Source organism: Achroia grisella, unplaced genomic scaffold (assembly GCF_030625045.1).
Source record: "Achroia grisella isolate CSIRO2021 unplaced genomic scaffold, CSIRO_AGI_Agris_v1 utg359, whole genome shotgun sequence".
NCBI lineage: Eukaryota > Metazoa > Arthropoda > Insecta > Lepidoptera > Pyralidae > Achroia > Achroia grisella.
Genome location: NW_026712817.1, coordinates 652,215 through 665,466, shown reverse-complemented (window position 1 = coordinate 665,466; position 13,252 = coordinate 652,215). Strand labels below are relative to the sequence as shown.

The window sequence follows — 13,252 nt, the reverse complement described above, 5'->3', positions numbered from 1 at the left end:
GCATGCGGGTGAAACCGCCGGCACAGCTAATACTTGTAAATTACAAGCTTTTTAACTATTTTTACTCATTTACTACGAAACAAGTAAAAGCCTTCCTTCAGTTGGCGGTCGACTGAAAAGTCATTTTAAATAACACAACAAATTGGATTGTTTGCTATTTTAGTATATATTAAACGAGAAACTCGACTTGTCATCCCCGGAGGCTATTTGTGATTGTCAAGGCACTATCCGAGATATTCGACAATTACAGTAAATACCTTCGTCATCCCTCGGGCAAGACATAAATACTTACGATCTTATAAAAGCTGAATTTATCGACAATGTAATAATAGACAATTTCTACATATATCCGTGGTTTTCAACAACATTGGGGATAAGAAGTGTAGGTTTTCAATTCAGTTAATTTTATTTTGTATGTACCAATTTTCGTAATAATTTTTACGCTCGCATAAAAGATGCGAGCGTAAAAATTATTACGAAAATTGTATTTTTTGTAATGGATGATAATGGTATGGTTCCCCTGTCTCCGCTTACGGTTTATGCTGGCGGGGCACCAGTGTAGAATAATAGGATAGATAATAGTATGAGCATGACATCAAGTTGGTAGCCTCATAGTAAATTCATCAGGAATTTATCACGATGGTTTCCAGGGGAAACCACGTGTAGGTCAACTACACCCCCAACAACCCTTGGACTGGAATCTAACATGGTACTTTATTAACAATAGTGTCATCAGGCCACATTATTAAGAATTTCCTTCCCCATCTTTGGTATGCGACCATGCGTTTTTCTAAAAACTTTTTGCCACGTACAACCACATTGTGGAATTACCTTCAGCAATGATATTTTCAAACGAATATGATATTGAAACGTTCAAGAAAAGAGTTTATTCCTTTTTAAATGGCCGGCAAAGCAACTGTTATTCCCCTAGAGTTGCGTTTGGTCATGGACGGCGATAATCGCTTAGTTAGGGCATGTCATCAATACATTAAATTCTATTATGTTAAACTATATATGTGACTGTTATATGAGATATGAGAGATAGATAGAGAAATCGACGCATTTATTTTCTTATTGTTAATGAACTGGTACACCCACCTGCGCTAATAGTTTACGCTGGCGAGGCACCAGTGGAAGTTGATAGGATGAACATGAGGGCAGGTCAGTTAGTCCATCACTCAATGGATCAAAGCAATGCTCTCAAATCGAACCATTAAAACTACTCTTCACAACAGTACGTTAGAAATCCGACCTACCAAAGGATGCCCTCAAGGAGGCGTTTTATCGCCACTGCTGTGGCTACTAACGGTAGACCAGCTCTTAGATGTTATGACCAAAAACCAATTTGAGGTACAAGGCTACGCAGACGAGTTAGTAGTCATGGTCAGAGGGTTCTGTGCAACAACAATATCAGACCGCATCCAAAGAGCACTAAACATCATAGTTAAATGGTGTAAGGAAAATGAATTATCAGTAAATCCTGATAAAACAGTAATTGTTCCGTTTACAAAAAGGAAGAAACTTGACAAACTTGTCATGCCTAAAGTAAATGGAAGAATATTAGAGTGCTCCAAAGAAGTCAAGTACCTGGGCGTAACCTTCGACCAAAAACTGACATGGAACACACACATAGACAACATAACTCAAAAGGCGAAAACATCCCTAGGTATAAGCCGACGGGTAGCGGGGCCCAGATGGGGAATCAACCCCAAAATTGCCCTATGGCTTTACACAGCAGTGGTGAGACCGCTTACCACCTATGCCTGCGCAATCTGGTGGAGGAAAACCCTCCAATCCACAGCTGCCACCAAGCTAAACAGCCTACAGAGAATTGCTTGTCTGATTATTACAGGAGCCATGAGCACCACGCCGGGAGCAGCTCTAGACGCATTATTGAACTTGACGCCCCTTCCTTTATTTATACAGGAAAAGGCGAAAGCCAATATGCTCAGAATAAGTTCCCAAAGGAGGATATCTTGGCATTCCCTGGCCATAAAAACTATACAAGACTCGATTATGAGTGATCCTATTCTGGGAATGCCTGAAGACAACATGGCACCAGAGTGTAACTTTGTACAATATTACAAAATCGAAATATCTGGAAGAGACGAATGGCAAAATAACCATACACCGTCTCACTCAGAGCATGACCTAGTCTGGTTTACAGACGGGTCCAAAATAGGAGATGATGTAGGATGTGGAATATGTGGTGTAAAACCCAAAATCTGCAACTATATAGGCTTAGGAAAATACGCCTCAATCTTTCAGGCAGAGACTTACGCCTTAATTAGATGTCTGGAAGTAATCCTAAGCCTCAACTACATCAATCAGAACATATACATTTATTCGGACAGTCAAGCTGCTCTACTAGCACTTAACTCGTACGAAATCCGTTCTAAACTTATTAGAAACTGTATCCTGCTACTAAATGAAGTAGGAAGCAGAAATAATATTATACTGAGATGGGTCCCCGGGCATTCAAATATTGAAGGCAATGAGAATGCCGACCATCTGGCAAAGTTAGGGGCAAAAACCGTCCAACTGGGCCCCGAACCCTTCTGTGGTGTGCCTCGTTGCCTAAAACTGGGACATCTCAAATTAATAACCAAACGAGAAGCACTGAATCACTGGCAAGAAATGCCAGGATTAATACATTCAAAAGACCTAATATCGGGCTTCTCGACCAAATACTCCAATAGATTACTGCTATTGAGTAAAAGCAACATATGCATGATGACTAGGGCCCTCACAGGACACTGCAAATTGAACAAGCATATGGCTAAGCTAAGCCTATGCACGTCAAGTATCTGCAGATTCTGCCAAACTGAAGAGGAAACGCCGCTTCACATCCTATGTGGTTGTAGCCCACTCATGCATAAACGAAATATCTCCTTTGGAAAGTTTACACTCTTTCCCGAGGAGATAAAAACGATCGCTCCTAAGAATATCCTTCAATTCTTGTCCCTGACGGGTCTAGGTAGCGAACTCTGAAAAGGGCGAGCACAATAGATCTATGTAGGTCGCAGTGCTACAGGTGCTACACATCTGACAATAGCCCAAACAACCCAATAAAAATAAATAGTCCATCAAGACAAATTCACCAGGAATGGAATTTATCATGATGCTTTCCAGGAGGAACCGAGTGAACTTCAACCTGACATGGTACATTAATAGCAATGTGTTCACTAGTCATCCACATTACTAATAATCCTATTTCCTCCCTATATTGACGTATTAGTGATACCAACGAAAATAAAATTCTCGTCTTATACATAAAATTTTCGTGTCACTATTTTAGTTATCATACTCCTTCGTAACGGCTTGATCCATTTTTATGAAATTTTATATGCATATTCAATAGGTCTGAGAATCGGCTACTATCTGTTTTCCATATCCCTTAGTGATAAGGGTGGTCCACCCCTAATTTTTTTTATAATGTGGCTTTTGAAATACATACATCCAACTCTAATTTTTAACCCTTCTTACCATCAACTCCTATTTTTTAATATAGACTTTAATTTATATGGTAAAACAATGTATGCGGGATCTATTAATATATGCAGTGACAAGGAAACTTGATACTTTATAATCCCATTGATTGTAAAGTATCCTTGTCACTTACTGCTGAACAGATATTGAATCTTTATTCAGTATTTATCTCCCATGATTATTACAACGATATTTACTAGTAATACAGCGAGTCTTTCTACGCTACAAGTATTACACTGCAGTAGTACCTAAATAAACATCACTGTTTATTATGTACCTACCTTTAAATTATTACCTACCCACATGTGCTCCAAAATCGCGTAAAGTCTGTTTAAGCATGTTATTACGTAATTTGAAATTTATAGAGAGTTAATATTAACTCCTTATAACGTAGGTTCTAATAATTTTATAAGCAGACATGTTACAATACTTACACTTACAATACGACGAAAGTTTGTCGAAAAAGAAGTTTCTTTTCTAAGTACCTATTATGAATTCTGTATGTATATTTGTATTCTTTTTTATGTATTCTGCTCCTATAAAAATAGATGTAGATATAATATAGTGTTACTGTATGTAATTTATAATCTTATTAATATTATAAACGCGACAGTTCGTTTATACGAATGGATGGATGGATATGTATTACTCTTACACGCAACAACTACTAACGGATTGTGATGAAACTTTGCAGTAATATAGCTTATACATCAGAATAATACATAGGCTATAATTTAAAAAGATATTTATCTAATTATGTAAGCGAAATATAATGGTAAATGTCAAGTAAGTGATGCAGATACAGTCGCGCAGATCACCTAGTGTATTTTAAATATAATTTAGTATCTGTTTATAGATTGTTACATTTAAAGAAAGAAAGAAAAAATAATATGAGTGTAACGCGTACATGCAATATTTTATTAGATTCATATACACGATACAGAACTTTTTAACTTAAATGCATATGTACTGCACATCAGTTTCGTCTTTTAAACATCATTTTAAAAAATATTTACTTCAAGTACAACAATCTTAAACGTGGCAGATAAATGCAGTAGTCATATACACATATGTATTGAATAAATATGTTACTTATTTTATATTAAAACAATATTATATTACACAATTAAGTCTTTGATTACACATACTAGTAATTCATGTATTTAACTCGCTCTTCATTTTATATATTTAAAAGTCATCAAGAATGCTATTTCTTTTTTTCAAGTGGCTCAACTTAATATCAACGCTGTAGTGACACGCTGCGGCGCCAGCCGAGTGGAGCCCCTTGCAGCTCATAGCAAAATATTAGTTTTTTAAGTTTTCTATATATTTATTCTGTACTGTGATGCAGAATAAATGATTATTATTATTCTTATTACACAATATTATTATCACCATTTCTAATACTATTTTTATTTTTATCTGTAGTCTAAGATTTTATTATGGAAGTGACAATAAAACTGTTTGTACGAGCACGAGTATATTTGTGTAACTTTATTACCTACACGTGTGTATGTTTAGATAAACTTAATAATCTGCGATATTGTGTCACCAGGATACAATATCGCATCGACATTTCCTGCAGTAGTTCTAAAACTGTAACTAGTATAGTTACAGTTTCAGAACTAATGCATGAAATATCAATGGGTTCTTAAAAACGTCCATGCAGGTAGACAATAGATGTTGGTATATGTATCCTATATGACTGACAGCCTTGGTGATCTAGCGGTTTGGCACACTGCTTTACTGCTGATAGTCGCGGCTTCGATTCCTCGCATAATCATAATCATTTTTTCCTCGCATAATCATTTTTATTCATGATTGTTTGTATCGCTTTTTCTATGTATATTATGTATTCATTTAGAAAAAAAACGTATTTCTATAATATTAGTTGTCCTCATCCTCATAACACAAACTCTGTTTTTGCTTACCTTAGGATTAGGTAACGTTGTATGAATTGTCAAAGGGTATTATTATATTATTATTATGCATAACAGAAATAATTTACATGTACCTTTCTATCTGCCATATACATTTTGTGGTATTGGTATTGGTATATTATATATATGCGAACGGAAGTTGGTCGGCGAGACCCATCCTTTAATGTGGACAGAATCTGATTACGTCATCAAATTCCATCAGGGAATTATCGACCTTGTGAACCTTTACACGTATCCACCAGATTGGGCTCGGATCGCTAAAGAAGTTTACATGAAATTTCATACAAACAATTTTAACATCTGGTCTAACAGGCGAACAAATACGTGAATTTGTTACCTTTACTAAAGGTAGGTATTACAATTTTCTACTTGAACAGGAAACTTTTGTTCGTGTACTACTGAATTCTCTGAGGATTTAACAGAAGCTTGTGTGTGTTATTTAATGATATTTTAGTCTTGTAGTGTTGCAATCAGGAAAGATTTTATGGTTTGTCTGTTTGCATTAATAGGCTCCAAAACTACTGGACCAATTTGTAAATCGATTACAATGTGCAAATCAAAATATATTTTTAATCATGAAGAACTAATTGCAGACACTTATAATAAGTCAAATCTTTCGTCAGTTCTGAAAGCATTCAAGCCTGACAAGAAACTCTGCCCTCACTCTTTTCAAATGCATCATTATATGAATACACTTTTTTTTTCTTATTTGTCGTCGGAAGAAAATATCTATAATATAGTGTCGGCCTAGTTTATATACTAGTGGTAAATTCTCTGAAATGTGAAATAGTTTGTGAGAAACTACTGTTTTTTTAATTTGGTGTCAATCAATTATCATAATTATTTTACTAAGTTTATTTTTTGGGTAAGCATAGTGAGCATGCTAATAATAATATTTTTTAAATAGAGATAATTCAATCAGAATACATAACTTGAATAAACCAGGCTCTCTTCCCTCTCTTTCAGCAGCTATTAATCCACTACTGGACGTATGCTTCTAGCATAATTTTCCACTTTGCTCGATCTGCGGATCTTATCCATCTTGTACAGACCAGTCTAGTCTCAGATAATAATTAAACACAATTTTTGTCAGATGAATGTGACATAATAAACGCAAATGAATATTGTATATATATATAATCTTATCACTACGACTGATTTAATCTTATTGTATATTTATATTTGACCCAAAAAATTAGTGCTGGTTGGTAGTTTGTATTCACACGTTTCGACTTGTAAACGTAAACTTACAAGGATTATTTAAAAGAGCAACACACAAGAGCTCGTTCTTCTTGTGATGCGACAGCTTTCCGAAAGAGTGGTAGATAAAAAACAAATTGTTATGACTATTCAAAAGTGCTTAAATTATGTTTATTTGAATAAATGATTTTCTATTCTATTCTATTCTATTCTATAATTTAATTTAAAAATCATTACATCAACCATCTCATTTTAATGTCCCAGTAAAATCATTTTGAAATTAAAACTATCGCTTTTTGTTAACCAATTAAAATATCGTTAAATTAAGAGTCATATAAAATAGGTATCTCGTTTATTTGAAAACTGCATAATTTTGGTATCCTGTTAAATTGAGAATTACAGTATTTTATTTTATTATGTCAAAATATGATTATATCAAGAGGCACCTAATTAAATTTCCTGTTGAAATGAGCAACAGCTCGATTTTGGTATCCAGTAAAATTTTAGTGGAATTCCAGTAAATTTTCAATAAACAATTTTCAACTGTTGAGTTCAAAATAGTTTCATATTGGTATTCATTTAAAATACAGCTACATCGGGAACTGTCTCATTTTGGTTACCCATTTTAATAATTGTTAATTGGAAACCAACTCATTCTCAGATTCGTAATTAAAAACAGTTTCATTTTAATATTCCATACATTACTCTTTATATGAGAGCTATTGAGTTTGTTTTATTGAGCTGAGTTTCTTTTAATTATTAATGAGTCTATTTATTTATTTATGATAATAAAATTTAAATGTTTCTGATTAGACTCATTGGAAGACATTGAGGTACAGGTTAGTAATTTATTTAAGTACATAGTATTTGTTTGTAAAGTGTGCTATTTCTTTTCTAGACATCTAAATATATATTAATCTGTCTTTGTTTATGCCATCATTGTTTTTGGTTAACATTTCGCACGATAAATAACAAACTGTATTAATTTTAATTGCAAAATTTAGGGAATCGCCTTTAAGGCTATTACAACATAAAAACAACACGATTTTAGAAAATAAATAAATAATTCTGGACAATTTATCACATTGCCACACATTGTCACAGTCCCATGGTAAGCAGAGCTCGTATTATGGGTACTAGACAACTGATATAAATACTTAAAAATATATTTTTATTTATAAATACATATATAATATCTAGAAAACACCCAGACTGATACAAACAAACATACTCATGACTACAGATGTTTGCACCGTGCGAGGAATCGAACCCACCATTGGAAATATTTTTTGTCTATATTGCAATAAGATTAAACGTATTTGTAATGTGATATTATTATATTGAACTACAATTGTTTTATTGATCAACGCTAAAAACTTAACCTCTCAAACACGTTAATACCACTGCTCCATATTCCATTAGGCTTTTAACATAATTGAGAAGTGCTTTTAATTTCACGATACTGTATTATCTGTAGTGGACGCTGAGTGTACTTCCAGATAATGTATTGTTTCAAGTACATACATATAAACCCATCCATCCATTCATACTTCTACACTAATACTATAAACGCCAAAGTGTGTTTGTCAGTATGCCTGTTACATTTTCAGGACTATTAATGATTTTACAGTAGTAGCAACAAACGAAGACGTGTGAAGATAGACGCATATGTCTGCCCATAAAAAAAGATTTTATTTACTATCTACCCGCTGCTCTTCAGTTTACCCGTGATCATGTCGGTTGAAACACTACCGAAATATCGGGATTCAATAAAAATAAAACGTGGTGAGATTCAGTGATTTTTACTAATGATACGTATATGTGTTAGTCAAAGGAATTGTCCATTACCGACGTCATGCTCAGCACTTGACATACCTACACCGTTGATTTTCATAGTAATTTTTGTTTGTGGTATTTCCTTGACCGGAATATCAGTCAGAAATCTATTTTCTTTTTGTAAACACTCTAATAAAAATTTTGTCAACAAACAACAAATTGACTTTACCCAACCGTTTCAAGTGGAGACGATTAGCGAGTAGTCAAAACGTAAAACGTTTACCCGGAAACCATTAGGGAGGGAGTTTCCAGCAATTAGGTACGGGGTGACATATTATTACAAATGTCTTTTTTTCATATCCTATTAGTACGTTAAGTGATGTGATGAAGCCAGACAGATGATACTGTTAATACACGATAGGATTTAGTTCATAGAAAGTAGAAAATCTATCACACATATAATTATACATCTGTTATATGCTCTATTGAAACTATTTCTCTAATATTAACAATAAGAAAAAAGTAAAACAAATAAAATGACCTAACATGTATGGACCTAATGAAAAACTTTTATTTTTGGTTGTGTGTCCAAAAACCAATGCATAATACCAATATCTGATAATAAAACAATGAGGGCATTAAAAATATAATTATATAAATTATGGAAAACATTATTTTCTTTATTTCCATATCTTGAAATCATTATCATTATCATCATCAAATACAATATTATAGGCCAATTACAAATAGTTATAAGGTTCAAATTCAGAATTAGACAGTGATTAAAATATTTATAAGTTACTGACAACTCAAATAGCGGAGCGGAGCCTTAATAAGAAAAATTATACATTAAAATAGTTGCACTATTTGAATTTAGAACTCCTAAAAAATAATTCAAATAATCACATGTACTATACTATATTCATATTTAGTACACCACGAAGTAAATATTAAACTAATGACCATTAATCGTACTATAAAAGCTATGTGGCGACCGGGATTATTCTTAAAATGATACTTAATTTAGCGCGCGCTATTTACAAAATGGCTCTTTGAATCCTCTTAAATCCAACATTACAAGTTTACGCGCGAAACATAAAGCTGAATGAGGAAAAAATCTCATTTAGTGAATTTCTGTTTACGCATAAAAAAATGATAACAACCTGTTTATAGCGGAAGAATCATTTTGTAGTCTATGCTCGTATATCTGTGGTTAGTTTCATCTACTGCACTCAAACTTTTATAACCGTATATTTTCTTATTTCCGAAACTGACAGCTTACCTGATATTGGCAACCAACGTTGCTTACATACAGGTTTGTATCTAGTTCAGGATGAAGTTCGTTTCAAAGGATTATTTCTACTTCCTATGAAGTGCCAGTCATTGACTGCCACTCAGAAATATAAAAGATAATTTTGAAGTATATGTATGCAAATCATAATTAAATATCTTCGTAACCGTAGGCCCAGATGAGGAAGTCCTAGACATTATAACTATCGAATAGAATAGAATAGAATAGAAAATCATTTATAGCACTTTTAAATAGTCATTAATATTTTTAAACTACCGCTCATTCGGAAAGCTGTCTCATCACAAGAAGAACGAGCAAGAAACTTGCGTGTTGCTCTTTTAAATAATTTTATTATTACTTTACATTTTTAAGTTTAAGTGTGTGAATACAAACCACCAATTAGCACTAATTCTATTAAATACTCAAATAGAAAAAATATTGAATATATAACCAACTGGTTAAACAATTAATAAGAGGAAATCAGTCATAGTGATTAGAGCAGACCAGTCCCTACAAGCAGCACCCGTTCACGAGTATGACGGATGAGCCAGCCATCACTGCGCTCGACCATATTTTAGGGAGCCCAATGACCCGGCCCACCACGCCGCCACAAGTCTGGACATTTTAGTGAGCATGACTACTCAAAACACTAGACTACGTCAAAGCTACTTACAATTGCTATCTGATAGTTATAGTATTCACATTTTACATAAGAATGCATGCGGCAATCAATACAAAAACCGCTACGCTTTCATATTTCTAAAATCAATCAATTAAATCAAGAAAGCAATGAGAAAATTAAATTATAACGTTGTATGCTAATAAACTAGTTATTTACTTGATATGTTGTCGTCTATGAATTCGTCTATCCTGTAATAGGATTTCTTACACAAAAATTTTTTAATATACGATTTGAATTGCCTCTCTGTCAGATTTAGTGCAGATTCTGGCAGTTTATTATAAAATCTTACGCAATTACCATAGAATGAATTACTGACTTTGTGCAGGCGGCATTTAGGTAAAACGCGTAAGTTTCTATTTGTACAGTCTTTAAGTTTTCTAAAACTCTCTAAATTCTTCCGTGTATACATGATATTCTCATAAATGTATTGTGAAGTCGACGTATTAGGGTACACTTAACATGTCCAAACCTACCTTTTTTTAATCATATTTAAAAATCTTCTAAAGGCTCTCCACGTCAGAGGGTGAGGAGAGGGTGTGCGGAGTATGTCACCTACCAAATCTACTAACTGTGAGGAGAAAGGGACTGTGAGTAATATAGACTAATGACCCCATGACTAGCAATGTACCAAAGTTGACCACGCGATTTCCGCTGGAAACCATCGAGGTAAATTATGGGTGAATTTATCACGATGGGCAAGCTTCATGCCATCAGCGTAGACGGGTGTTCATGACAATAATAAATGTTCAAAAACTACTACTACTGCCTGTGGAGGCCAGGGGGATTGTTAGTAATGTGGACCAATGGTCCTATTGCTAGCAATGTCAAGTTGACCACACAGTTCCGTCCCCTGGAAACCGTCGCGTCCTTGTAATTCCTGATGAATTATAACGATGGACTAACTGACCTGCCTTATGTTCATCTTATCGTCCTCCACTGGTGGCCTGTTAGCATATACTGTTAATGCAGGCAAATGCATTAATACCATTTTATCACGCATAAAAAACTACTATCTATATTTGAATTGTAAACAGCAAACCTAGCGCCATATCATCTATATCGCTATATTTGAACTCACGACTATTAGGTATATAACGGTGTAGTACACCACTAGGGTACAATGTATTTGGGGGATGAAAACTAACAATATATTCCGTAAATACAAAACATCATTATCTACTTCAAAGAAATAGCTCCGTTAAGCCCCCAAAAGAGAATGTAAAGAATAGTTTCTTTTGCGACTAAGCCACAAATATGTAAGAAACTTCGTCCCATTAAAATGCTTTTCCTTGTTATTTGTTACTAATAATATCTAGAGTAAATAAATAATAAATAAATCTTACTATATGGCAGTGTATATTCCCAGAAGATCTTAAATTGTGATCAGTCTGCTTTCTCAACGCTTTACAAAAAAATATATGACTATTCAAAAGTGATCATATTAAGTTCATTTTAATAAAGTTCACTCCTGTCTCTAATAGTTCCGTATAAATAGAAATCTTTCGCTATGAAAATTTTCTTTTCAGGCGGGTAGTGCGATGGTGAAATTCAGCAGCTGGTATTAATCCGTACCATTCCTCAGACCGCTCAACGTGATATATGCGGTAGAAAATATGCAAAGATGCACACTATCTCGCCCAAAGCGCCCAAAGAGTTGTCTGTCAGATGTTGAATTACCAATGATTCAGGGTGCTCAATTCTAAATGCGGTCAAATGCAAGTAACTGGTATTGTGGTGCTCCAGCCGAGAGATGAGAACAGTATTTCATATGCGGCCGGATCTTTGCCTTGTATAATTGTAGGTTATGAGCCGCTGTGAAATACAGTTTCACTCAACTCTTTTCTGTGTTCAGTCCCGATTAGTTATAGGATTCCAGTAACGTAAGCATAGCCATTTAAATAGTATATTTTGGTTTAAAAAAAGAGTGAAATAGATAACACGTTTTCAACCCTCTTAATGGAAAGTTGAAACCCTCGCTTACGAGCTGCACCATTGGATTTATAGAATAAACCATACAGGAATATTACCTTTCCAGAGGACAAAGTTGTTATCCATCCGTACTACATCTCACCTATTCTGTTCGCCGCAGCTGGCCTTTATTGGACAGGGGAAATAGATGAGAGTGCATAAGGCACTACAAACTAGCGGAAGCACTTATGAAGGGGCTGAAGGCAAACCCTTGCCTGACAGATGCGACTTTACGGTCAGAGCTGTCCTTCGAATCTCTACAGTGCCCTCAGGACAGCTCAGACCGTCGTAATTTTCATCCCCGTTGAAATGGGTTAGAGGATAGATGGCGCAAAATAATTGCATCATGGGTACCCACACTGACTTTATATAAAGTGACCTCCTTAATACTTATAATACTAAAGAGTACTTATTATTGCTCAGTATTTAAGTTTTGTCTATTATCACTTCTTTAAATTATCATGGTCACTCTAATTCTGAAGGAACAATAAAAAAAATATTTGAGAAATTATGGATATTTTAAAGATCTTATATATTTGTGTTCTCTATTGAGAAAAAGATTAATTTCTCAATATTTTACTTATAGACTTATTAAACTCAATAACTTATATAAGCTCAAGTACTTAAGTGATAAGTAAATATTATTCATATTGCCCAACCCACGCGAAATTAAAATGTTGTTTATTTGTTGTCTAGTCTTGTTTGTTTAATTTTAATATAATAAATGTAAATTATAATAACGCAATAATTAATATAAAATGTTTTTTAAATACCTAATCGTGTACTGTTTTAAAGAAATAATCCATACTAATATTAAATATTCGAAAGTCTGTCTGCTTGTTATCTTTTCACGACTAAACTGTTGGACGGATCTTACTGAAATTTAACATGAACAGATATAAAATA

At 34.0% G+C, this 13,252-nt stretch overlaps 1 protein-coding gene across 1 annotated transcript in view; it reads left to right on the top strand.

Annotated features, from left to right (window-relative positions):
* Nucleotides 1–13,252, top strand: part of LOC131843910 (neuropeptide CCHamide-1 receptor-like) — a 144,056-nt gene that overhangs the window by 78,210 nt on the left and 52,594 nt on the right. The gene's annotated exons all lie outside the window — the stretch shown is intronic.